We start from the raw sequence: 23966 nt of genomic DNA on the forward strand, positions 1-23966 counted from the left end.
AGCTCAAGATAAGATAATTAAAGAAAAATATGAGACTTGAGTGTAATTATAGTCCTGTATTTGCTGCAACAGATGGCGCAGTTATCTTAACATTGAGTGATAACAATTTACATAGATTAGTTATTAGTCATATTTTTGCACGAGAGAAAACTGCTAAAAATGAGTGTGTGGACAAAAGCAACATCATGGTGGTGGATAGGCTGTGAAAGTGTATGTGTGAATGAGGAAGGGCTTCAAGTGGATGATAAATTACTTGCTGCTGCATGAAATTATTTATTATTTTGGAATATTGCCCAATTATTTACAACACTTTACATCTTTAATAATTTTATAAGGTGTGGAATTGCATTAGTGGCTTTATTATGCATTAAATTTAATTACAAAATATAAGTACAGTACCGAATTTACCGTGTTCTTCAGAATGATAAGTTCACCTACAACTGTTGCTTATTTATTTAAACAGGTTTTCACCTGGTTACCACACAATCATATGATGCTGATGATCTTTGACTAAGTTTGTAAAAATGACAGATATGTTAAATGTAACTATCACAGCTGAAATACTCTTTAAGTATTCATTTTTTCATTCTACAGTACTTCATGTCACTTCCAAATGTTTGTTGGTAATATTCAAATTTTCATTACTTGGTTATAACAAAATTAACATTGTATGAGTGCATTTTAAACTTTAAACTGCTGTTGAAAAGAGCAGATTTAGTTGAAGACCACAATGGAAAACCTGCTGCTAGCACTTGCACTGAACATCTTGGTAACGTGATAAGATCCTTAGCAACTCTCGACATTATATTGAAATGAAGCCCAAGATATTTTAAGGTTCCTAAAATTGATTGGGCTTTAAAACAGAAAATCTTGCCTTTAAAGTTAGTTTATCGATGTTAAGTAACACATTTTATCACAATTTTCAACCTTTCAAAAAGGCTCGAAACACTTGTACTCTACAGTAGTCGTTCCCAATCTTTTTGTCCACAGGCCTATTTTCTAATATTCAAGACACCTTCCCCAAGGGTGTCATGACCCACTGGTTGGGAACCACTGCTCTACAATACAGTACACTACAGTATATAAATGTAGATCCCACAGTCTGTCTTTCAGACCACTGTGAATTCAGACACTGTTGAATGGAATTAAAGTAAACTTTGCATGGCTTCCCAATTTGACCCAAGGAAGATCATTGACCATATGGGATTCCAGCTCGTGGGCTCTGCTTGTTAGCAATGATTTTATTTTGATTTGCAGCAGTAGCTAAATTGAAAGCGTCGATAGCACTCTCCCATGATATGCTTACCTTCATTTTTCACAATAAAAAACTGATTCTAAAGACCACAGGTTTCGAAGGAACATGGGGACCACACTAGGAGCTCTTCTAAGCCATAAATTCCAGGCTTGGGGTGGGGAATGTTAGAATGATGAAGCAGTCGGGAAACTCACATTACACTGTTTTAATGTGTAACACTTTTCTTGGGATGTAATACACTTTGGATGCTCTTGAACGCAGGTTTGAAGCCTCGTCACGGCCCTTGTGGATTTGTTCATTTAAACTCATTGTTGTTGGTAAAAGTGAAACACGGTACGGGAAGAAAAAATACAGCTAGCATTAGATAAATCTACTTGAAATAATTATCCAGTAAAAATCTTTATTAAACTTTAAAAATACATTAGATCTCATGACAGGTTGGAACATAATAAATGTAGAACTCGGGATTCATATTCCATAATGTCAAAATGGTAATGTTATATACATTACCATTGTACATAACATTTATTCAGTATATGTTATGTTACATAACATAACATAGTTCTATTCAGTAATACATAGAACTGTTACTGAATAGTACATTAGTAACAATTTTGAATAAAATAATTACAGATAAGAAATGCATTATCGTATTAAGTCATAATTTAATTATTAAATGGTAAATGAGCAAAGAGCCAGCTAGATAGAACATAAGAACATAAGAATAAGGGTAACTTCAGAAGCAGGCGATGAGTCACAATAACATGGCTAAAGTATGTTGACCAGACCACACACTAGAAGGTGAAGGGACGACGACGTTTCGGTCCGTCCTGGACCATTCATAATCGACTTGAAAATGGTCCAGGACGGACCGAAACGTGGTCGTCCCTTCACCTTCTAGTGTGTAGTCTGGTCAATTAACTGCAGAAGGCATATTGGCCCATACGAGGCAACTCCTATTTATAACCACCCAATCCAACTTAATCCCATAGTAAAGTATTAACTTAAAGTACAGTACAGTGTACAGTATTTCCCATTTTGGGAAATACAGTACATAATCAGCAATACCGTAGTTAGTTACGTCTAGATGCCCTTTAGAACAGAAATAATTCTTTAATGAGCCTTAAATATTTTGGCATTTGTAAATAAAACTTCATAGTTAAAGGTGAATGGGGGTTAAATTAAAAGCTTTAAAGCAGATTTTGTGAGATATAATACACTGTAGCCAGATATCCTAACTTCCCATGCATATTATTGAATGACTTGCTTTCTTTGAGGGGTTTCTATTCGTTCAAATTGTAATTTCAAAATATTTAAACATCTAGATACTGTATACTGTACTGTAAGGGGGGCCTCGTAGCCTGGTGGATAGCGCGCAGGACTCGTAATTCTGTGGCGCGGGTTCGATTCCCGCACGAGGCAGAAACAAATGGGCAAAGTTTCTTTCACCCTGAATGCCCCTGTTACCTAGCAGTAAATAGGTACCTGGGTGTTAGTCAGCTGTCACGGGCTGCTTCCTGGGGGTGGAGGCCTGGTCAAGGACCGGGCCGTGGGGACACTAAAGCCCCGAAATCAACTCAAGATAACCTCAAGTACTGCTCTTTTCATACTCCGAGGCTAGAACATTTCAATTGTCACTCCAATATTTATACCATCACAATTTTTTTAGCTGCAAATGTACATATAACATCCTGCACCACCTACAGTTTCTCATATCCCACCTTTTTTAGCTCTTCAGTCTTCCAAACGATGCTCTCCAAAAGTATTCAGTGCAGTCCAGTGTGTTTCCTCACGACTACACCCTACTACTGATGCACGTTTTAAATTTCTGTTCCTTTAATGAGCCTTAAATTGACTCTCACTTGCTCATTACAACACAATTGATATATGCACCCTCAACATATCCCACATACTGACGTTGAGAATTTGACATTGCCAGTACACAAACTCGTACCTGTATCTGCATAAAATTTTGTATAAAATGGAAGTCGGAATGAATTTGTTTAAAATTTACATGAAAATTATATTACTGGTCAAGACAAATTATACATAGAATATACATACTGTATAGATAATATGTATACATGTACAGCATGCACATACACACTATACACAAGTATAGTGCATGTACTGTAAAAATTTGCTGTACAGCAATGTCCCACTCAAGCAAAATTTGATCTAAGAAGTCTGGATGCAATGGCAACATTCCAATTTGTCATTTATTAATATCAGAAGGGAAGGGGATGGGGAAGTGAAAATAATGCAAGATCTCACTGGCAGGAGGGCTGAAATAAATCACACTTCTTTCAGTTTGTTTATATACAGAAATATTACTTGTAGACTTGAATTTTAGAAGCAATGAAGAATTACCATTCACCCATGAGACAGTTCTCTCTCAACTCTCGTAACTACATAGTTGTCTCTCACCTCTCACTGCTACACAATTCTCTCTTGCCACTACACATTTGCCTCTCAGCGCTACACAATTGCCTCTCGGCGCTACACAGCTGTCTCATCTCTCACTGGTACACAATTATCACTCTCCTACACAGTTCTCTCGCTTCAAACCACTTCACAGTTGCCTCTCACCTCTCACCGCTACACAGTTGTGTCTCACCACTATCTGGTTGTGTCTCACCTCTTGCTGCTACATGGTTGTCTCGCCCCTTCTCGCGGTTGCATAGTTTGAGCCTCGGTAACCATCTGCCGATGTTAAAGAGTTGATGTGAAATTCCACATTTCCCGCAGTACAGTATAAGGATAGCAACTGAAAGATAATGTAACTTAAATTTTCAGTGTGGGTGCAAGGAACTGCAAGGATGAAACTCGACCCTGCAATTTAAAAATACTGTAATTCCTAAAGGGAGGGGTGTAGCAAGTTTTAGTTGAGGGGAATTTGATTTGATATTAAACATGTAACAAAAAATTGTACTACTGTACATAAAGTTTTGTTTATTAACCGATTAATTATTTGATAATTGTACAGGCATAGTTACAGATCATGTTATCTTTTATACATAAAATAAATGCCTTTTGCTCTGCTGGACTCGTACCATCCCTGGTCGTCTTACTACAATAATCATTTAAATAGTGTGTGGTTTTTAATCTAGACTTATTTTTTTGTGTGCAAAAAAAATTACAACATTTAATTTCATTATTTTTAGGAATTTTGGTAATTGTGTAGTGTCAAAAGATGTAGTATCAATAAAATATGTGCAGGCTGTGTAGTTCAATGGAATCAATAATGTGGTAGTGCTTTATATATGTTTTCCATATATGTATGTTCATTACATAAATCAAAATGATTAATATTGCAAGGGCACATGGCAAATCCACCATTGACTATTTTGTTAAGGTCATATTTATATTTTATTATTCTGCTTGTTGATTTGTAGTACAGTATTTGCAGCTAATTTTTTGTCTGCAGTTTATGTTCTATACAGGTATGTTCATGTGTTTTTCAGATTATTTTAAGGTACAGTATAATTATCCATGTGTATCACAAGGCAAGAATCGTGGGGATATGGTCATTTTGTACACAAGAAAATTGGACAAAGCTCATTTTCTGTTTGTTAAAACCGTATATGTTGTTAGATGTATTAGCATAGGTTAGGCTATACAGTATTGGTCTATGTTGGCTTAGGTTAGGTTGGGTCGAGTTAGGTTTCAAAATCCATTGAGCAATTGTCTTGTGTACACTGTGACTTGTATCCAGTGCAGGTAAGTCTTCATGTTGTTTGAGGTGGCTATTCTCATTAGTGCTGCTTTTGTGCTTATTACTTTGAATCCAGCAATATATGTAGGAAACTTACAAACACTCGTGTGTGTGTGTGTGTGTGTGTGTGTGTGTGTGTGTGTGTGTGTGTGTGAGAAATATTTTACCAAATTAAGGGTTTGGTAAGTGGGATTACAGGTGGTGTAAAACGAAGATAAAATGGGACAAGAGGACTAGGGGTAAGGTTTAATTAATTGGCCACATTGGGCTGATGCTGTGTGATGTAAGTGCCGTGTTGGGTTATGTGGGTAGTGCTTGCTCCCCTGTGACATTGAGAGGTCGTCACTTATAGTAAAGTAGGCAGACAAGTGCTTTTCTGAAAGGTAAATATTTCTAGGTTGTGTTGATGTAACATTGTGTTGAAGGACCCTAGTAGTGGTGGTTTCATCATCAACATGGCAACTAGAGCAAGTTTGAAAAGTAGGAAGCTAATATTGTAAATTTACATCCTGTCTGGGGGAAAAATAAAAGTAGAAAAAATAGGCGACTACTGAATACTATTCAGTGAAGTGTACCCTGCCTTGTAGTCTAGAAGCTTACGATAATTTTTTCCAATGGCTATATTTGAAATGCGCAGGCAAGAATAAGTTACAGCACTTGTTTAATATTTTGGAGGAATGGCATTCAGAAGAGCCTCATCTCGCCAATAACCTACCAGTGATACCGTGAACACAAAACAGTATATACCTGCGGCTGTCAGTGGTAATTATGGCTGCAAGTAGGACCTTGAACACTGTACTTGTGACTACAAGTAGTACAGTACCTAGAACAGGGCACTTGTATGCCAGTACTACTGCACCTTGAACACGGTACTGTACTTGTTGCCATGTCGGTACTGTGAACACACTACTTGTAGCCGCGTCGGTACTGTGAACACACTACTTGTAGCCGCGTCGGTACCGTGAACACACTACTTGTAGCCGCGTCGGTACCGTGAACACACTACTTGTAGCCCCGTCGGTACCGTGAACACACTACTTGTAGCCCCGTCGGTACCGTGAACACACTACTTGTAGCCCCGTCGGTACCGTGAACATAATACTTGTAGCCCCGTCGGTACCGTGAACATAATACTTGTAGCCCCGTCGGTACCATGAACATAATACTTGTAGCCGCGTCGGTACCGTGAACACAATAGGCTTGTAGCCAGGTGTGTGGGATGGTATGCGTACGGGACGTTGTGACAGGGTTGGAAGGGAACGACAGGTGTGTAGAGTGCACACATGCCACCAGTACAGTTATGGTGCGCCTGTCACAGCTTCGCCACGTGTACTCGCCATTCCTCAGAGATGTAACATTTTGTATTCCACTTCAATTACGAAAATATTATCGATGAGCCAGATAATAATACAAATTTGTTATAGTGATAGAAAGCAAAGTTTTAGACCAAATGTTAACAAATGCATTTATTGTTGTTATAAGGGCAGGAGATAAGAGTATACAAATAGCGACAGTATAACAAATAAATTTATATAAGAGTTCTTACTTAGTTGTACAGCACGCAAAGCGTTTCGAGCAAATGAGTGAACGTGAGGATAGCGATGCTGGTCCTGCACGTATTTGGCGTTTTAAAGTACGACTTTGTATACCGAAAATATGAACAAAGTCTCGCTGGAAAACTGGAATGGGCTAAGCACGGTAGCGTTGACTTGGGAGTCCAGTTCCGTGTGTCGTTGGTCATGTCACCACACGGGGAAAATAATACTCGTCAGTACTCACATACGGTCCAAGCTTTCACTCAAGCATTATCATCACTTTTTCAGCAAATTCTTAAACGTTGGGTTTAAGTGTGAAGGGCGCGCGCAAATTTGCCACTGATCGTTTCTTTTACGCGAAAATGACCCGTCACCACAATCACTTCCCTAATAACTAATGTCACAATTACAAATAATACAAAAAAACATCAAAATCCGTTTTGATATCGGGAAGAAGGACTGTTGAAGCAGCGGAGATGGTGGTGTAGGGGATGCTGGACCGCCCTTCAATCCGTCCTTCCTCTCCAGCAGTCGGCTGCCGATTGAGGCCCGGCTGACCTCCCGACCCCTCACTCGCGCGCCCAGGTGCCGAACTCCCTATTTTGTCCTCTTATTTGCCTCCATCGCAGTTATTAGTTTGAGGAAAGCTATTAAGTTGTGTCTAGCTGCTGAATAAGACAAAATAGAGGGGAGTTGAAGGTTAAGGTATATGGGTAGGGGAGGATTACAGTTGAAGTTATTGTTTACTAGTCGGCACGCACGTGTTGCTCAGCGCTTACACTCCGAGCTGTGTTACACGCAACCGGGCGCCAGGCCCGCTCCCTCTCTCCCTCCTTCCCTCCATCTTCGCCCCCTTCTCTCCTTCCTCCCTTCTCTCCCTCCTCCCCTCCCTCCCTCCTCCCCTCCCTCCCTCCTCCCCTCCCTCCCTCCTCCCCTCCCTCCCTCCTCCCCTCCCTCCCTCCTCCCCTCCCTCCCTCCTCCCCTCCCTCCCTCCTCCCCTCCCTCCCTCCTCCCCTCCCTCCCTCCTCCCCTCCCTCTCTCCTCCCCTCCCTCTCTCCTTCCCTCCCTCTCTCCTTCCCTCCCTCTCTCCTTCCCTCCCTCCCTCCCTCCCTCCCTCCCACCGCCTCCTATACATAGATGTATCCTCGTGGATACTACAATATTTGTCACGTACACCATCACTCGGTTGACTCTTCATATGTGAGGGAGTAAAAAGGTGGAGCCAAGTCCCAGTATACCAGCTCGCCTGGTATACTGGTATAGGGTATACCCACGCCTGGGCGAAGTATTAAATATTAGGCACAACTTGGCACCATAAGAGCGCATGAGTAATATTTTAAACCTAACGCCATGGCATCTTGCTCACATGGATGCGTTTTTCTGCTACTCCAGCGGTTAGTGGAAGGCTGACTTTGCCAACCTCAGAGCGGACAAAAATCATGGATCAAATTCTGAAAAAAAACAAAAAAAAAGCGCTGAAAACGTCCTTGCAAGAATTAAGTTTATTATACACAAAAGTATGACAGAATTTGTTGATCTTGAAATTTCTTTTGTTTATATTATGTCAGGTCGTAGTGGTGTGTACTGTTTATGGTTCAGCTCATTGTTTACCGTAGACAGCACGTGTGTTAGGCTTACTAAACCCACCTCCCCCCCCCCTCCTTAGCCTAGACAGTGCTAATGACCTTCCCGCAGGATGCACCCCACAACAGCTGACTAACTCACACCTACCTGTTTACTGATAGGTGAAGGGAACTGTGCCCAACCGTCTCTGCCCCGCCCGGGGATCCAACCCGGGATCCTTGGGTCTGGGCCGTGGACGTAGAACACTGCGGCTACAGGACCTATGACTAGCATAGTATATTATGCTATATATACTATGTACATAATGTGTATAATAACATACATATGTATATTATGTATGTAGTACTTTTATTTCAAAGTATTAATTTCTCCGGTGTCAAGGGTCGTCTCTCACAATTATCGTGCCTCAGGCAGCAGGACAATAGTTGAGAAGTTGTCGTAGAGTTGTTAAATGTTTTTGATGTTTGCCGACTTTTAATTTTTTAACCCTAATTTATTATTTTAAAATGTTTCACCCCGCGACGAAAGTTCATTGGACATGTCTGCGGAGATGTTTAAAAAAAAAAGAATGGCTCCATTCCCTTGCAAATATTCCGGGTACTTCTGGGAACTGTGCCGTCGCATATTTGCAAATTACTTTTTGGAAAGAGAGAGAGAGAGTAATCAAGTTGATGAAAAGACATTCCTAAGCAAGAATTCAGAGACCGTAAGTTAATCTGCGTTGCTAGGAGGAGGAGGAATATGACAAATGCATTGTCTTGCTAAATATAAAATGTAATTTGCGGTGATGAAATAAGTACACTTAAGTGTGTGTATGTGTGTACTTGTAGAGTCGAGCGCTAGCTCCCAAGCCTGATCTTAGCAGTTGTGTATTGTCTAATACAAGAGACCATCGTTCTGCTTATATTTAGTAAAGTATATCCTGTATTTATATTTCACCTTGCACTAAGCCATTCTATGGCTGATTACCGTTCTGCTTTGAAGACGCATTCTCTGACGGCCCAGTGAGAGCCCCCGGTCAAAGGATAGGAGACAGACTAAGAGTGCTCCAAGTTCTAGGAGATCTGGACATGTTGGCAATCTGACTGAACTAGTGGGGAGCCGAGCGGAGATGGCAACACTGTCCCCGAGGTAACTTGTTGTACAGCATCAGTGTTCTTGCTGTTACTTGGTGGTATTAAGCAGTACACCGTGCGGCTGAACGATGCTTCTGTCGCTTGAATAACAGGAGCCGGGTCGTTGTTCACAGGACAGGTGTGGGGTGTGACAGGTGTCACACCACACCTCTGGAAGCTGTCCACAGGCTAGACGGCGGGAGCAGATCTCTCTGAATTGTTAGTTTATTTTATTTATATATACAAATAGTTCTTACATTCCTGTACAGCCACCAGCACGCATAGCGTTTCGGGCAAGTCCTTAATCCTAATTTTCCCCAGAATACGACCCGCTGAATCGTTTAACCACCAGGGGCCAGATTCACGAAGCGGTTACGCAAGCACTTAGAACTAGTACACCCTTTCTCAATCTTTGGCGGCTTTGTTTACAGTTATTGAACAGTTAATGAGCTCCGAAGCACCAGGAGACTGTTTATAACAATAACAACAGTTGATTGGCAAGTTTTCATGCTTGTAAACTGTTTAATAAATGTAACCAAAGCCGTCAAATATTGGAGAAAGATGTGCACGTTCGTAAGCACTTGCGTAACTGCTTTGTGAATCAGGCCCCTGGGGGTGAACAGGGGTTACAGTACAATGACCCTGGATGGTGATTGGCGCCAAGTAAATCCTTCCCCGGTCAGGATACGAATCGAGGCCAAAGCGCCGAGCGAGTTGGTAAACAACAGGCATTTTAAAATATGGCGGGAAAGCCAGCCCAAGCCTTTCTGGTCCTCGTAATAGAACGACGCATTTTGACGTATTTTCTACCTGAGGCCAGAAATTGTCGTACTAGAAAATGTTTGATTGATTGATGATGATTAAGCCACCCAAAAGGTGGCACGGGCATGAATAGCCCGTAAGTGGTGGCCCTTTTGAGCCATTACCAGTAACAAGAGCCGATACTGGAGATCTGTGGAGGTGCGATTGCACCCTGCGTGACGGGAGATGTCTCCCGTCACGCAGACATTTTGACTCCCGTCAAAAAAAATGTTTGCGGCTCGCGGAATTGACATACTGTCCCGTTTTCTGTTTTAGGTCCTCTGGTAGGGTAGGATAAGGCACTTAATACGGCAGTTTCTTGACGTTGGGAAACCTTAGGAGGTTTGTGTTACGTCATAAAGCCTAAAGACCACCCAGGAGACACCAGTTCTTAAATCAGCAAAAGATCATTAATATGCCGTGTAATGGGATTTAGGCGTAAGGGTAGGTCCTTTCACAGCCGTGTGTGTGTTTTCTGTTACCTCGACGAGGGGGGGGGAGGGGGTAAGGGTAGGACCTGTTCCCACAACGCTACAGTGTTGCCAAAAATGGCGGGAAAGCTTGAAGATTCTGTGAAATCCCCACAAGGCATTGCATATCTTGGAAATATACGAAAATGTTCTTTAGAAATTCTTCCCGCAAAAGTCCTGAGCCATTTTTAACGCTTCTCTTTGAGCTTGACAGTTGTTCCTCCCAGTGTGAGGTGTTGTTGAGTGGTTGTGTTGTTAGCGTTCTCTAGAACCTGGAAGTTTTAGAGTTCTCTAGCGCCCGGAAGTTTGCTAGAGCCCCACAAAGTACATGGAAACGTTTTTCGTTGGAATGGACGCGAGTTTGTGTTATTTGTTCTTGGCAAATATTATATAACAATTACCTGTATTTTTTCTTATCGAGCGTGAACAAGTTAATTGTGCGTTGTATCCATGTTGATCTTGACAGTATCTGACTCGCCCCTCCGGGAGGAGTCTGATATATGCCACACGTGTTGGAGAGAAGTAAAGAAAGGTGGCAGAACTTGAGTCTCTCTCTCTCACAAAGCACTATGTTGTGTTTTTTACGAAGATGCGACTTGATGAGCTGTCTCTTGGAAGACGCTCAACGGACCACAATAGCCAGTACTGTCGCGTCTCCCACTATACCACCTACCCCACCCACTCTACCCCACCCACTCTACCCCACCCACTCTACCCCACCCATATTACCTAACGTCGTACCCACTCTGAGATCCGACCTGGGGGTGAAGGTCAAATACTGATGTGGCAAGCGAGAATATTGTAATGTGTGGTATGTGCTGTCTAGTGTTGTCCAGTCTCGTCCATTCCAGTCCAGTCTTAAGGGATTGGTGTTGTGGGGGGGAGGTGTCTTCGCCTGTTTGTGTTTGTATTATCGAGCACTAGCTCTTGGACCCCGGTTTCTAGTCTCTGGTTATCTAATGCAGTTATTCCTGACCTGTTTTCCTATTCTGTTGACTTGTAAAGTTAAAACTCCTTTAGTTCATTCCATTTTGTCACTGAAAGAAAACTTTCTAAATTTGACTCGTGTGGGTCTCAAGCTTCCATCCATGCCCTCTTGGTTTCATCCATGCCCCTCTTGGTTTCATCCATGCCCCTCTTGGTTTCATCCATGCCCCTCTTGGTTTCATCCATGCCCCTCTTGGTTCTTACTCTTTACTGTATGTGTCTGCAGGATGGAGCTGTATTAGCTCCTGGGCCCCGCCACTTACCCGCCAGTTGCCTAATGCACTGACTTCCTGCCTATTTGTATGCTATCATATTAACATCATTTCATCACACAAATCCCCCAGGATGCAGCCTGTAGCAGCTGTCTAACTCTCTGGTACCTATTTTGTGCTAGATGAACAGAGGCATCAGGTGAAAGAAATTTCCCATTTAGTTTCTTCCTCGAAGGGGGGGGGGAATCGAACCCGCATCCCTAGGACTATGACCCCCAAGACTGCTTGCTGGGCGCTCGGCTGTGAGGACCTGTGATTGGGTGGGGGTGTGGGGGGGGGGTTGTAATTACATTGGGAGATAGGGATGGTTATGTGGGGTGGTGACTTCTTGTGGGGTGGTGACCTCTAGTGGGGGGTGACCTCTAGTGGGGGGTGACCTGACCATTCTTGGTGAACTGGTGATGACATTATGGAGGGAGGGAGGGAGAGCATTATCAGGGGAAAGCGCCAAGCCATTACGACTATATAGCATTAGGAAGGGGTCAGGATAAGGATTTGGGATGGGACGGGGGGGGAAGGAATGGTGCCCCAACCTCTTGGACGGTCGGGGATTTATCGCCGACCTGTATAGAGCGAGACCGTCTCTCTACCGTCCACCCCAAGTGGTTGGACAGTGTTCATTTGCTTTGGAATATAATGGACCTTGTGTAACGTGGTGGTAGGGTTGAGAGAGGGAGAGTTGATGGTGTCTTGGGGGGGGGGGCATCAGTCCTGGTTCGTTCGTCTTGTGCACCCGACACCAGTTGACAACCTAGCTGCAGGTAATTTGGCTGTTATTTTCCAGCGCTTGGTATTATCGCCACTGGTGAACTGACCAGAGATCTTTCAGTAGGTGGATGTTGATACCTGGCTGATACCTGGAGTTCTTCTACTCCCCAAGCCCGGCCCGAAGCCCGGCCCGAAGCCCGGCCCGAGGCCAGGCCCGAAGCCCGGCCCGAGGCCAGGCTTGACTTGTGAGAGTTTGGTCCACTAGGCTGTTGCTTGATGTATAAATAGATCAAATTAAGACCCGGATACGCAACTTCTGGGGATCTGTAGAGCAGCCTCTTCCCCCCCCCCCCCCCCCGGCTGCAGATGACCCTTAGGTCGTAACTAACTCAGCAGTTTATGAAAGTCTGACTTGCGAATCTCACACCCACTCTCGACAGCAGATTGGATGGAGTTCGCAGAAATTGCCAGTTGGCAAGAGCGTCTGCTTATTCCCCGCGGTAGCCAAGTGGCTGCGCCTTCTCAGAAGTGGTAGTTTGCGAGATGCGACTATACCCCGGCCTGGACAAGCGCCCGTCTCTTAGAAGTTGGGAGGCTTGGATGGCGTGGCTGGTGGATGGCTGAAGGTTAGGTGGGTCGAGGGATAGATGGATACTGGCTTCCGAGAATCCGACAAGGGCACGCCTCATCTGTTACTGTCATTCTGTACGAAGTTGTGAAGACGGTTCTTGATGAGCCGCTGGTCGTAAACATTGGTTCTCCGGGTTGGTTCAGTGAATGACTGGCGAGAGTCAACACAGAGGTTAACAATTCTTGATGCTACCCATATGGTGATTGATGCTACCCATACAGTGATTGATGAATCCACCACAAGTGACGGCGTAGGTATGGGTATAGCCCGTAGGTGGTAGATGTTTGGAGTGAATGTGGTCTATGATCCTTTAAGGGTTGACAGATCTTAATCTTCTAGTTTGAGAAGCTGTTCACTTGAGACAGTTAAGCAAGTCCCAGCTGTGTCTTTGGATACAAGTGACAGGATGAACACTCCCCCAGCGGGTTTTCTTCCTATTGGGGAGTGTTGTACATGCTGCTATGGTGGTGTGTCCACTCACAGGATGATTGGCGCTGCCCAATACTGTCACTATGGCGGTGTGTCCACTCACAGGATGAGTGGCGCTGCCCAATACTGTCACTATGGCGGTGTGTCCACTCACAGGATGAGTGGCGCTGCCCAATACTGTCACTATGGCGGTGTGTCCACTCACAGGATGAGTGGCGCTGCCCAATACTGTCACTATGGCGGTGTGTCCACTCACAGGATGAGTGGCGCTGCCCAATACTGTCACTATGGCGGTGTGTCCACTCACAGGATGAGTGACGCTGCCCAATAAACTCGCCCCTCGGGGCAAAATGTAAAATTAAAAAAAAAAAAAGAATCATGTAACAGCATCTTCAAGTGTGTGTGTGTGTGTGTGTGTGTGTGTGTGTGTGTGTGTGTGTGTGTGTGTGTGTGTGTGTGTGTGTGTGTGTGTGTGTGTGGCGCCTCCTGACCCCATATAGTGAGTGGTCTGTCTGTAGGTGTTAGTTTCGCGGGCTGGTGTTAGAGGCTTAAACCTTATCAACCACGAAAGGGTTAAGATAACTACTTCAGGTTACTGACGAACATTTAACAAGCCGCTTGCTTCCTGTCACCTCAGGGGGTCGAGGCCACTAGAGATATGGTCACCCACAGGAAAATTCAGGTAAATACGTGAATATAGTTGAAGCGCAAAGTGAACTGTTTACATGGACGAGGTATACCTAGTGGTCCCATATGTCTAGTGTTTGAAGGGGTCGAGTATACACTTTACGCCATAGAAAACGAGAAGAATGGAGTGTACTTCAATTCGACGGGATCAATAGATTACAGTGATCAATAGATTACAATGATCTATAGATTACAGTGATCAATAGATTACAATGATCTATAGATTACAGTGATCAATAGATTACAATGATCTATAGATTACAGTGATCAATTTCCTCTCTACGTTCGGAAGCTGCGTGTAATAGTTAACTACACGAATGACTTAATTGGAAAAAATACGTATAGTACATATATACATACGTACACATACATAAATACATGCATATACACGCATACGTGTACAGTTTCATATATAGGAATTGGCTTAGGAACCTGTTAATTAAGGGTTTGAGAGGCGGGAGCAAAGAGCTGAGGCTCAATCCCCCGCAAGCACAATTAGGTGCGTACATATATGTATACATATACATGAATGTTACAAGAAGCCCTTACTTACTTAATCTTACGTAACCTCACCTAAACTGGAACTCCTGGCCTGTGTTATTGCAATCCAAGCATTGTTGGCTTTTGTGTGAAGGTGTGGTTGTGGGTCTAGATGTGGGGTGGGGTGATGGTGGTTGTGGGGGTGTGGTGGTTGTGGGGAGTTGTGCTGTGGTTGTTGGATTGTGATGGTTGTAGTGGTTATTGTAGGTGTGGGAAGGGGGAGGGGAGGGGTTGTAGTGGCAGTAGCAATTGTGGATGCAGGTGTGGGGTGGCGATTGCAGGTGTGGGGTTGTGGTTGGAGGTGCGGGAAGGTTGTGGTGGTTGATGTGCCACTCTGTCTTGGCTTTTTGTACTTGTGACGTTCCAGGAATGTCTCCGGGGTGGACCCACCAAACACTCGACCCCGTAGAGGACGTGAAGCGGGGGGGGGGGGAGGTAAGATGGGGGTGGGGGGGGATGGTTTTAGGGGTAAAAGAGAGTCAAGTGTGCTTGGAGGAATCTAGTACTTTGGTTAAACAACACTATTAGTCTTGAATGACCCTGAGATACACATGACTGACACAGGTGGAAAGTGTCCAAAATGAGCCAGAGACCTCTGAGTGTCTAGGGGTCTCTAGAGACCCGTAGACAGAATTTGTCCAGAATCAGAGTAGTTAACAGGTAGAATGCATTAGGCAGTGATGTGGTGGAGGCTGACTCCATACACAGTTTCAAATGTAGATATGATAGAGCCCAGTAGGCTCAGGAATCTGTACACCAGTTGATTGACGGTTGAGAGGCGGGACCAAAGAGCCGAAGCTCAACTCCCCCAAGCACAACTAGACGAGTACACACGCCCACGCCCATTATCCCCCTCCTCATGTGACCTGGAGACTACCTTTAGCCTGACATTCACTTGTTATGTGAACCTGAGGAATGGAATAACATATACACTGAAGGTTTAAAATAACACGTCATAGGAGCAGAAGATATGGGAGGAACTGGAGAATAGATCCGGTTAAGCGGAGCTGCTGCTATGGTTGTAAGTCCGCTCACAGGATGAGTGGCGTTGCCCAATAAACTCGCCTCTCGGGGCAAAATTTCAAATACAATAACCGCGATCAGAGAGCACCGTGTACACACCAAGAGGCCCACGGCTCGCTAAACTCCTCCCACCAAAACGTCGTAAGAAATATTGCCAGAGGTTTAGAGACAATTGGACAAGTTCCTGAAGGAAGTGCAGAATCAGCCAGGTTGTAATGAATATGTGGGCGTGCTGGCCGCGTCAAGCAACAACCTTCTAGATCAAGTTATCGCAATACAGGCCGGGCTTGGGGGGCAGTAGCAGAACTCTGGGAACCGACTACAGGATGCTTGCTCAAGTGAGAAACCCCTGGAACATTGCTCTTGTACACAATAGTAAGGCTTCCAACATCTTGTCGGTGGGAGAGGCTTTGTTTTGAGCTATTTGGCCAGCCACCGCCACCCACAGGAGCTGTGGGACCAGCCACCGCCACCCACAGGAGCTGTGGGACCAGCCACCGCCACCCACAGGAGCTGTGGGACCAGCCACCGCCACCCACAGGAGCTGTGGGACCAGCCACAGCTGAGGCAGCGTGCTAGGCATTACTCAGGGATTTCTTTCAATGGAAAGATGAAAGAGGAGCGCGGGAGGAAAGAGGGTGTAAAGTGACACACTTTTGTTTTTTTCTCAAATGAGAGCGAACACGAAGGTAATAGTGTTGCCGTCTTCCTAAAGGCTCGCAACACATCACACGGGAACAAGGTCAATTTAATTTCTTTATTATGCACCCTATACCCATCCCGTGGGCGGTGGTGTAAAGGGTTAGAGGCACATAAGCGGTTCAGGAACTGAACCCTCTAGTTCGTTTACGCAAAGCCAGATTTCGCTCTGGGAATGTGGTGGTGGTGTCGCGTCCAGTCCCGTACGTCGGTTATGTTCAGTGGCACAACTGCTGTTTTTGTTGATGATGATAATCGTAGAACTGTCAGTTATTAGGAATTTTGTGTTTTCAAAAGTATGATTTTCTGTAGACAGGAAGCCTGTAAGGCCTATCATGTCCTCTCCCCTCCCCCTCACCTGTCCTTTCCCGGGATGAAATCACACCGGTCTGTGGCGCAGTGGTAAGACACTCGCCCGGCGCTTCGCGAGCGCTTTGGCCTGGGTTCGTATCCTGGACTAGGGAGGGTTGATCTGGCGCCAATCCTTAACTGTAGTCACTGTTCACCCAACAGTGAAAGGGGTACCTGGTTGTTAAACGATTTAGAGGGTCGTATTCCAGGGAAAATTAGGATTAAGGACCTGCCCGAAACACTACGCGTGCTAATGGCTTTACAAGAATATAAGAATCTTGTATACGGTATATAAATAAATAAATAAATAAATAAATGTTCCTATTTACTGTTCGATGAATTGAGGCATCGGGTGTAAGGAAACATACCCCAACATCGCCATTACCGGAAACCGAGCCCCAAGACCATTGGGTTGCGTACCGACTGGGCCGTAATTGACAACAGCAACTGCAGCTTGCAGTTGGTAGCGACTTACCATGTCTCGTGTGGAGAGGTACCAAGTGTGCCGTCTTCTGCACCTGGTCACATGCTCCCAGCACGGCACACCTCATAGTCCTTCACTAACTAATGTTTGGTATGGGTGGCAGGGGGTAGATGACAGCTGTTCATGCACTACACTTAAGTCTTAAGGCTGAGGGCTGTCCATCATACGTTGTTTTAGATTCACCTACTTGGAACAAAAAGTTCCAAGTAGCACGGGCTATGGTGAGCCCGTAAAGCCTACCATACCCTAGCATTGCGATTATATATGATTGGCATCTTCTTTTTCCATATGCTCGCACGCCTAACCATTGTGATGTGGCTTTATTACACGCACTTGAAGCTGTCGTTGATAGCTTGGGCAGTGATTTGCGCAGTCAGTATAGGCAGAAGTTTTCTCCAGGAGTGGTTGTGGGTGACGTTTATATGACTTAGTGATGCTACTGGCTCTTGGTGCTGCCTGAGCCAGAGAGCAGCAGAAGTAGAAGACTTCCTCCTCGCTTCAAAGTGGCGCATTATTTTAATAGCGGGTTCTGAGTGAGAGAGATGACCCTGTACTTCCAGGCGCTAGAAACTAGTTTGTGGAGGTAACTGTTGTGTGTCGCTGGACGCCTCGTCTGCCGCCTCTCCCAACTCTATATTTAACTGCTACCTCACCACCACACCCCACCAACAGTACACAGAAATCTTCCTTTGTCCGGGCGCGAGTGCTCAGTCGACTCTCAACCGGTTCTTCATGGGTTCGACTCCCGGACATGGCGAGACGTTTGGGCACGTTTCCTTACAGCCGATTCCTCTGGGCTGGTAGTAAATAGGTACCTGGGCGTTAGTCATGTATTTTTTAATGTCAGCTGTTGACTAACGACTGTCATTGGGAATAGCCAGTGGTTGGATACGGGGACCTCGCTAAACCCAAACTCGCTTCCCGTTTTCGACAATGGGAAACCATTTAAATTTTGGGTAACATGAAAATTTAGATTGAGTAAACTTGATATGGAGACTAGTCTGTTCTCCCTTGGCTGTACTCAGCGTGTCGGGTGAGAGAGGGACAGCGTGTGGGAGTGGGATTGTGGGCTGGGGTTAGTCAGGTACAGTACTTGAATGTAAACATCACTCTGGTCTCTGGGGTTTTACGGTACACTGTGAGCGAAGGTGTTTGTTTACCCCAGGAGTAGAGCAGCCTACCTGGCGGCGTGACGCGCTGGCCACGCTTAGTGTGGCTTCCTTCCCCTTGGTGGTTAGCAGGCACGACCCCCCCCCCTCCCCTAACTACCTCCTCTTATAACTGGAAGCGAGTTGGCCATAACTGCCGCCACCTCTTCATTATAGTTAGGGACCAACACGTTGGCCCTAACTACCTCCTCCTCTTGACTTGAACTTGCTACCCCCCCCCCCCCACTTGTTCCCTCTAAATTGGTTTCTATAGCTTAATACTTGTTGACGTGCTCCGTCTAACTAGGTGTTTCCTGCTGCACATGTTCCATACACGTAGCCTGACGCAACACTCCGTAGACTCTTGATGTAGCTCCTCTACCTCAACATCTTCGCGGTGCTTGGCGGCGACTGACAGACGGTCCAAAGACCTACCCAAGCACGAGTGTCGGAACTTGAGAAAACTGGGATACGATGACAGGCCACACACCCTTAACTCACCAGAACATAAATCTCAAGAGAGACGGTCACAAGGTACAGTTTACTAAGGCGGACTGGAAGAAGACAGGATTTAGGAGGAGGGGCTGGAACACCGCGAGAGATAACAATTTGGAATTGGACGCTCATATGAATAGGATCAATATACGGAAGCACCGCATCGGTACAGGAGTAGTGAGCAGGTGGAGTGACCCGAGGAATGAGCACATAGTGTGTGGCGCACACCGCACGCGCGTGTGGTCAGCGTCCGCGATTTTACAGTTCAGTGACTTGGGTTCGATTTCCGGTCGAGACATAAACAGTTGGACAGTTTCTTTCATCTGACGACTCTGCTCATCTAGCAGTAAACGGGGGCCTAAGAGTTAGTCATCTCTAGTGGGCTAAATCCTGGAGGAATTGTGTACGAAAAATATAGTAGATGTGACAAAAGAATGGGCCGGGAGTCGGTACATTAGACAACCGAGAGTTAGAAAGGCGGGGTCCAAGAGCTAGCAACAAGTGGCCCCTGGAGCCACAGACGGGCTGAGACCAAGCAAGCAAGCAAGCAAGCAAGCGCATTACGCAGCGTAAGGTGCCAGCGACACGCAGAAGGCTTCCTAGAACACCTTGCACCTAACCCCCCTTCGGCTTTCCCCTTCCTTCGCTGCCCTCGCCTTTCCTCCTCTCACAACACTCAATACCAACTCAAGGGCGAAGGGCCAGTCTTACGTGTAGAGAAGGTTCTCTCTCGTTTTCTCCCTCTTTCTCTCGCGCTATGAACATAAGAACAAAGGTGACTGCAGAAGGCCTGTTGGCCCATACGAGGCAGCTCCTAACTATAACCAGCTAATCCCACTCATAAACATGTCCAACCCATGCTTGAAACAGTCGAGGGACCTCACCTCCACCACGTTACGCGGTAATTGGCAGAAGTGTTCTCGCTGTTCTCTTACAAATTACGTCTGAATTTGCCCGTTTGGCCGAAAATGGACGTAATTTGAAAATTAATTTTATTTAAGGAATTTTGGATTTTTTGTTTCTAAAACAGTAAGTTAAGGGTCCTCTGGTAGGTTTGGAGAGCAGGAAATTCTCCAAAGTTTCAAAACGTCATGAAAAACGTTAATTGAAAGTTTCCTCTCCTAACCTTACCGAGTAAGCTGGAGGACTCAAACAGAAAACGGGATAATACATCACTTTCGTGAGCCGATTTCATTTCAAATTTCGTCCATTTTGTTCGAGAGCAGGAGGACTTCGGAACACAAGAAAGAAGTTCGATGCGACGATGGTGATGTGGAATTGGGGTGGAGGGATTAGAATCGGTGGCTATGAAGAGTAGGGATGATTGGAGGCGATTGGGGACGAATGGCGGTGGGTATTAATGATTGGGATAGTTGGGAGGCTTCTTGATTAGATGGTTCTCCAGACTGGGGCGGGAGCAGTGTGTTGTATTTCAGCTGAGGTTTGGCCTTCCAGTTGACACTCACCAGTGTCATCATAATTACTCATCACTTCATCATACGTTGACAGAACTCGACAAATACCTCCAAAGACAAGCCAGCCTCCTCTTTAGATAGTACTTTTTGTCACTGTGTGCACTATAGTACAAACATTGACGTACGAAGCAATTAGTAGAATTTTGTACTATTCACTTTATATTCAGAAAAAAATGAAGCATTAAAAAGCAAACATATTCCCAGTCCTAGTATAGTACATATATGTACTATATTAGGCCTCAGATAGCGTGCTGTAGGCCTAGGAAGGTTAGGCTAATTTGTCTTTGCAACTTGAGTACAAAATCGTCTTCTAGTTTGTCCAAATTCATAATACCGATTTCAACTTCTTAATTTAATTATACATCGGCATATATACTATGGTCCTCATCCTTCCTATAAGTGCTATCAAAACAGGAGGACGGGCTGCTAAAGCATATTTGATCAACCAGGCTGTGAGTCATACGTCAGGCTACGAGCAGCTGCGTCCAACAGCCTGGTTGATCACACGACCAACTGGGAGCCCCTGGTCGGAGACCGGGCCGCGGGGGGGCCTTCGATCCCTGGAACCGCTACAAGGTAGATACGTTAAGCCGACGTCGAAACGTCTCTCCTGTGGGGCAGGTGTGGGTTGCCTCCACACCTGTGTTCCACACCTTCCTGTCAGCGACGCTATACCACTGGTGTGGGTAGCCAGGGTGGAGGTTAGCTTGTGGTTGTTCGGGGATCACTGCACCCGCTGTCCGGTCTCCTAGTATCTGTTAGTCTGGGTCAACCAGGTTGTTTACGGTCTGGGTCAGTCAGGCTGTTAGACGCCGGTACTCGCACTCTGATGATACTCCTCCAGAGTTGTTTATCAAGTTCAATTCTCGACACCGAAAGAGTTCGGGTTGGAGGCCTGGTCAGAGACCGGGCCGCGGGAACCTTGGACCCTGGAACCACCGCAAGGTAAAGGGTAGTTTATGAAGACGGGGGGGGAGGGGAGAGAACGGGGATCGAACACACTCACACTCACCCTCCAAACATATACACAGAGGTGTATGTATGCCCCACATCTTAGTGCATACACCCTCGAGACTATACGTTAGTCCAAGACAAAAGTGTATATGCTTGTTAGTGAGTAGGCTCTTGTGGTGGCCTTAATAGCCCTCCCGCGCACCGTAAATCCTAAGCCACACCAAAATATCCGTATCCTGGACGTTGAGATGACTAAATATATCTATTCTGTAGAGTTGTGGGAATTGAGACTTGCGTCATCAGATGTTAGTAATTATGTGAAGTTTAACGGCTCGTTAATTTACTATGATGTTTTATATATATTTATATATAATAATGCAAACAAGCCTGAATGGTCCCCATATACATATATCCCCATAATATAATATTTATATACGTTCAATTTGAAAGTAACGGCTCTGGCCGACAAGAACCGTTACGTTCAAATTGATATCTGGTTACTCTTTGTTTTGTATATATGAACGTACTATAGCGGCGCTTATGTATATTTGTAAATATATTCCTCGCAAACGTTGAGTACACGCGGCGTGGATATATATGTCCCTTACACACAGGCGATGAGTCCCAATAACGTGGCTGAAGTATGTTGACCAGACCACACACTAGAAGGTGAAGGGACGACGACGTTTCGGTCTGTCCTGGACCATTCTCAAGTCGGATTTGAAAATGGTCCAGGACGGACCGAAACGTCGACGTTCCTTCACTTTCTAGTGTGTGGTCTGGTCAACTCCCTAATACACGTTCTGGTATACGCCGCCAGACCGTTCTTAAACGTCATTTAGCGTACGCTTTACTACTAAAGATGTACACTTTCCCCGTGTACGCAAGAAACGCACTCTGGCGCCAAGTGGCGTACAAGGTCACACCACTAGGCGGGCAAGTGGTAGGAACAGTAGGCGTGAGAGGGAAGGAATAGTGGGGATAGAAGGGATAGGCTGACTAAAATGAGAATAAAATGGAAGGAATCGTTAACACGGAAAGGATAGGAGGAAAGGGGATGATGTAAGAGAAGCGAACATGAAGGTAAAATAGGAGGAGGATAGGAGCATCAATGGGATAGCCTGAGGATGACGGTGAATGGCCGGAATAGGAGACGGTAGGATTTAAACGCTATCCTTTAGTGCACAGATGTGTGTTTCAGGCATCTGATGAATGATATCCATCATTCTCATCTCCCTCTATCTCTTTCTCCCTGTCTTTGTTCCATCTGTTTACCTCCCCGACCCACCGTCACTCTCTCTACCGCCTTTCTTCCCCTGCACCTACCGGGAACTACGAACCCCGGAGCTCTTATAATGGAATTACCCTGAATGCCCATCAGAGCCGCCACTGCTTCAGCCGGCGCTCTCTAGGAAGGACCGGACCTGAACACTTCACTCTGATATCAACTTTTACTAATAATTAACAGGGTGAAAATCAGGGTGAAAGAAGCCCTGCCCATTTTGTTTCTGCCATCAGCGGGGATCTAATCCGGACCTTAGGATTACGTGAGCAGAGCGCTGTTCACTCAGCTATCAGGCCCCTCATGTGTGTGTGTTTGTGCGTGTTGAGAGAAATATATGTAGTAGATATAATAGAGGAAATACAGATTTGTTAGGCGGGGGCCATGAGCTAGAAGCTCGATTATGCAGGCATAAATAGTAACTGCACACACACTCGGGCGCTCTTGCTGGCGCGCGCGTGAGTGTGTGGGGGATAGATTTACACTATCATTGTCACACTTGAAACATTCCGGGAAGGCGGGGAGCGACCTAATGCCGGCGCAAGCATTCAAGTCTGAAAGAGAAAAATGACACCTTCGGGAGGGAACTTGTAGGAGTAATCAGCGCCGTGTTGTGTGTCGGCGGAGGCTCCGCTTCTGAAGTGTTTAGTGGTGTGAGCAAGCGGGGGGGGGGGGAGACGATGGCTCCAGTCTTCAAGTCCGTGTGGCTAATGTCAACACCTAAACAAGGCGTAGTACTCACAGAAATCACAATAGCGCGATGCATTAAATGAACACGTCTACAAGGGCCGTGATGAGGGTTCGAACTTAAAGCCCGGGATGATCCCAGACCAAGGCAGCGTCTGGGATCATCCAGGGCGTAAGTTCGAACCCTCATCACCGCCCTTGTAGACGTGTTCATTAAGGCGTAGTACTGTTTCTTTTCCAACGTCTGGTACAAGTCTTTAATGCATCTCTCACTTTCATTGGATTTAGGAATTCTCAAAATACATTTTATTTCTGTTTAAGGCATAATAAATCCTTGAAGAATTATAGTTGCCAGAATGTGTGTGTGTGTAATTGCCTAGTGTAGTTACATGATGAGAGCTACGCTCGTGGTGTCCCGTCTTCCCAGCACTCTGTCATATAACGCTTTGAAACTACTGATGGTCTTGGCCTCCACCACCATCTCACCTAACTTGTTCCAACCGTGTGTGTGTGTGTGGGTGGGTGGGAGTTATATGGCTGGGCTTCCCGCCATTTTCCTCTGCCTATATGCGCATCTCATATTTCTCTTCTTGTATCTACCCTCCACACTGGCGGGAGTTTTCAAGGAATTTAACCGGT

At 45.3% G+C, this 23966-nt stretch overlaps 1 protein-coding gene and 1 long non-coding RNA gene across 6 annotated transcripts in view; one reads left to right on the top strand and one right to left on the bottom strand.

Moving 5' to 3' along the window:
• The window catches only part of LOC123763919 (cytokine receptor), a 254826-nt gene that overhangs the window by 197225 nt on the left and 33635 nt on the right, over positions 1 to 23966 (top strand). The gene's annotated exons all lie outside the window — the stretch shown is intronic.
• LOC123763920 (uncharacterized) lies at positions 1616 to 7049 on the bottom strand. The gene is made up of 2 exons (XR_011229445.1): positions 6517 to 7049; positions 1616 to 3958 (listed from the first exon to the last, which is right to left on the bottom strand). It is a non-coding gene; the product is annotated as an uncharacterized lncRNA (long non-coding RNA).

Source organism: Procambarus clarkii, chromosome 23 (assembly GCF_040958095.1).
Source record: "Procambarus clarkii isolate CNS0578487 chromosome 23, FALCON_Pclarkii_2.0, whole genome shotgun sequence".
NCBI classification, from domain to species: domain Eukaryota; kingdom Metazoa; phylum Arthropoda; class Malacostraca; order Decapoda; family Cambaridae; genus Procambarus; species Procambarus clarkii.